General features: G+C 37.5%; 1 long non-coding RNA gene across 1 annotated transcript; it reads right to left on the bottom strand.

The window, feature by feature from the left end:
- Window positions 1-470: 470 nt before the first annotated feature.
- Window positions 471-892, bottom strand: LOC135298079 (uncharacterized). Its single transcript, XR_010360050.1, has 2 exons — window positions 782-892; window positions 471-689 (listed from the first exon to the last, which is right to left on the bottom strand). It is a non-coding gene; the product is annotated as an uncharacterized LOC135298079 (long non-coding RNA).
- Between the last annotated feature and the right edge of the window lie 3,565 nt (window positions 893-4,457).

The following is a 4,457-nucleotide window of genomic DNA, read 5'->3' as shown; positions in this document are numbered from 1 at the left end:
GGGAGCAGCTGGTTCTTTCTGCCTTTTTTACCAAGCTCTGCCTGGCAGGGCATCTTGGACTGCATGTGCCAGGAACATGGTTCACCCCCCAGGAAGACCCCCTTCAACCTCATATCTACAAAATCCTCATAGCCTTGTCCTTTTGCATGCCCTGTATCATCTCCTACTAAAGTTCTGCTGTATATAAATACACTGCTATGAGTGAATTTGGAAAGTAATTATAAACCCCCCAAAAGATTTAACTTAGGACAAAATCATTACCTCAATAAAAGTGCAAGAGGTGACCTCTGGCATAAAATGTAATGTGGCAGTAAAGGGGTTAGTTTCTAAAGATACATTTGAATCCAATGCATGGTAATAACTCAGAAATTGGCAATCATTTTCCAAACCTCTTGTGCAGAATACTGCTATTATTCCTGCGACTATCTCTTTCAAGAGGTGAGTTACAGAAGTATGACATCTCTTGAGAGTAGTTAAAATAAATCTTTACTGACATGTTTTTTAAACAGCAAGAAAAATTCTACTACAAAAAAGCTTCAAGTTAAAATGTTACCCAAATGCAGATTCAAACTTTTTAGTTGTTAGAAAAGATGTACAGTCTTCTCCAGGTGCTTAATGCTGCTTGTTCTGAGCAGTGGAGGTAGTGATGCTACTCCAGGGGAAATATCTTTGACTCTGGAATTGTTGATCTTAAAATACAATGTAGTATAAATACACAAAGTCATGTCAATCAGACAGGTACTATTCTGAGATACAAATTACACTCTCATGATATACATACAGAGTAGTGCTGTGTAGGCGTTGAAAAGAGAATCTGATCAGCAGTATCTGATTTGCAGCAGATAAGTTCAATTCATTATGACCCCTGCTTGGGAACTGAGGTGTCAGCATCTACACTGAACCCCTGAAAGGGACCAAGGCTTTCCTGCTTTGTTTGCTCTATGTTGTCACAGTAAGCTCTTTTGTTGTTACAGTAAGCTTTTATGGGCTGTGTTTTATAACCAGTTCCTTCAGCCTACAAAAACAGAGACAATTTCTGTGCTGAAATGCACAATGACATTGCTTAGCAAAGTAAAAAAAAAAAAAAAAAAAAACCGGAAAAAATCAAGGTTTACTGCTTTGGTTTATAAATCTGTTCTAGTAAATAGCCTGGAGAACTTTGGTCTATTACAGGTCTGTTGGTTTTGCTAATGAAAAAGCCAAACTGTGGAAGCAAAATACGCAGCAACTGAGATTCTAAGATTTCACAGATGTTTATATATACCTATCATCACTGAAAATTATCTCCAAAAGTTGTAGACACCCCTAACAGGAAGTACAAGAAGCTTTGTGTGCGGAACAGGAGTTGAAATACAGGCAGAAAATGCTCCAATACAAAGGAAATGGGATAAAAGCTGTTTTCTGGCCATGCATAAAATTCGTGGCCAAAATAATAAAATATTTTCCCACTGATGACATGGAAACTAAGCCTTGTACTAATTTTTCTATGCCACTGACAGCCCCTCAGATGGAATTTTTCACTTCACAACAGTAGGGCTGAATAAAAAACTGATACTAATTGGTCCTAGAAAACAAAATGTAATTGCAGCTTTCCAGTAAACAGAGATGAAAGGCCAGATTCTAATCCCAGGCTGGCTTGCATCAGCAGGTTTCTGAAGAGCACAGCAGTGTCTGTAAGTGGTAAAGAGTGGTTTGTGACAGAATGGCCAAAAACACCCAAGATCCCAAGTGAACCACTTGCTAGGAAAGTTGTACTTACAGCTGCCCCTTCTTAAAAGATGTAACTTCCCTGTCATTCGAAATGAAAGGAATCCAGGGACACAGAAAGGGAGCTCTGCTACCTTAGAAGTGAAGACTGATGAATTTAGACAAGGGACAGGCCTGAAAGACAACTTTCTATTAGATTAAGAAACTCAGCTCATACGGTTAATCACTATTCATTTCATCCCTGACTAATGGCCAGGCGCCTTAGTGCACTGAAGGAGACTTTGGGCTCCATCTCCTTGACTACGTGCCCATGCCAAGTTTCTTTCCAATAACAAGCATAAGTCATCGCAAGGAAATTATGACTTGTCTCATGTAAAACATAGGATCTTCAAGCATCTTGCTCAGTTCATCTCACGCTTTTGGCTTCACATATTTGTGTAGAAAAATAATGGAGGAATAGGGAGCTGTAAATACTTTCAAATATTAGGTCATTAAAAGCCATTGGAGTAAAAACATATAGTGCATGTGATTCAGTAAAGACAAGTGCAAACCATTACTCTAAACAAGAACTACCAGGTGCATAATCATGAAATGCAGAATTACCATCTCTACAGAAACACTCTCAAAAGGGATCCACAAAGTTAAAAGGTTCAGGAACTGCCCAGAGTCAACAATATCATTTCACTGCCCTGTTTCTTTTCAGGCCACCCATTTGTAAAATGCAGCTTCCTTCATGCAACCCTCCCACATACCTCAGAGAGGTTACAGCTCAACCAACACCTCATTATGTCTTTTTGGCTGCCAAACCTCAAGAAAGAAGCTAACCAGAAAGCATCCGAAGAGAACAATAAGGGCGAAAAACATGTGAACAAACAAGTAAAAAACTCAAAAGTAGAGCAAATAGACCCTTGAAGAAAATGGGAAAAGGGGAAGTTCAATTTACTGAGTTGGGGAATAAAAAATACATAGTAACAATTTCCAGATATTTAAAAGATAAATGTTCTTTGTGTTCAGTGGTAAATGGAAAATCAGTAATGGTTTTAAATTAAGAAAATAGAATGTAAGGTAAACACAAGGGGTCGATAATTCGAAGGATAATTAGGCAATAGTATAAAAGATCACTAAGGAAAGTGACCCACTTGTCTGGGACACTTTTTAGAACAGACTAGGCAAAGATACATGAGAAAGTCTCTCAGTATAACGAAATCTGTCTCAATAGAAGAATGAATAGGACCTCTCAAGGACCCTTCTAGCCATATTTGCCATGATTATACTGTTTTACATTTTACTTTGGGTAAAAGCTTTTGTATTTGTAATGTAATAGACACTTTGAAGATACGTAATTGTTGAACCTGGGGAAGGATCCCTGGTCTTAGATATATATAAATATATTATATATATATATATATACACACTCCTGGTTTTAAAAAAGTTAGCTGTTCTTTGAGAGAAATGTGAGAGGCAAACAAATCTTGACTCAGAGTGGAAGAAGTGGTTACTACTACCCAGAATTTCAGCTTCACATAACACCAGTCAGAAACTGAGCTATGCAGAGGAAGAAAAACAGGCATAATTCACTGTGGGCATTCTGTAAATTCAGAGATCTGTCTGCTGTTTGCGGAAGCTGTCATTACACAACCAAAGCCTGAAATGCCAGATGCATAAACACACGGGGGGCAGGAGGTCTGACAGGCAGAGATGCACTTATGTGGTCTAGAAACAAAAATGAGAGGATTTTTAAACTAAATGCAGTAAAAGACTGTAAAAGACAGCGGGGGAGAGGGGGGAAGGAAGGCTCAGATTATCAGAAAAGGAACTTACTTTCTTTTACTCACTTGTACCATATTAGAAGGCTTGGAATTTTGTAAATTATGGTCCTATCAAGAAATAATCCAACTTTCCCTTCCCCTTACAAAAAAAAAATATTCTAAAGGCCAAATAGAGTCAAAGCAGTTCAGTCAAAAGAAGTTAGATAATAAACATGACAATGTGCAGCTGAGTACACAAAGCTGACATCGGTGCAAAGCTCTCCATTTGTCTTAGAAGTCAGACACATGATTTTAACAAAAATAGGAGCTCTGTATTTAGCCTCAATTCATTCAGGTTTTTAAGGGCATGAATAGTTTAAGTGCATGCAAGCATACTTTTAAAATTAGGCCTATACTTATATTTTTTGTATTTGGTCATCATGTAATGAGTGAAAATTAGAAATATAGAAATGGAAATACAGCTTTTCATTTCACAAAAGTTCTGTTTATCTGTCAGCAATCTGCTTTTTTAAGGTCTCAGACAGTGTAATAGGCCTATATCTTCTTCATGGCTAAATCAGGACTTAAGCAGGCTTTTTTGTTTACAATCAAGTTCTATTTGTGTGTGCAATTCACTTCTGAAGGTTTAAGTCAAGATATAAATCTGCAACAAATTCATTGCATTATTCTGAAATAAAAGAAGGACTGACAGCAGGGAAAAAAATGAGGTGCAGGAGGTGAACATTTGTACAGAGTAATGCACTCGTTACAATTTTCTTAATCTCATTTTCTGATACTTGAGTCACTTTGAACAAGTGATTTCCTTTTCCATGACCCAGCTTCTTCTCCTGTTAATCCTCCTCCAAAGATATAATTCTTATGGCAGTTCAACTCCCTGCCATGCAAATGAACATAAATGTTATAAACTCATCATTAAGACTACACTGAAGAAGCGACATCAACAGTAAAAAAGAGCTGTGGAGAGAAGAATACTCCATTAAA

This window comes from Passer domesticus, chromosome 3, assembly GCF_036417665.1.
Source record: "Passer domesticus isolate bPasDom1 chromosome 3, bPasDom1.hap1, whole genome shotgun sequence".
In the NCBI taxonomy this organism is placed as follows: Eukaryota; Metazoa; Chordata; class Aves; order Passeriformes; family Passeridae; genus Passer; species Passer domesticus.
This window is presented reverse-complemented; position numbering and strand designations above follow the sequence as displayed.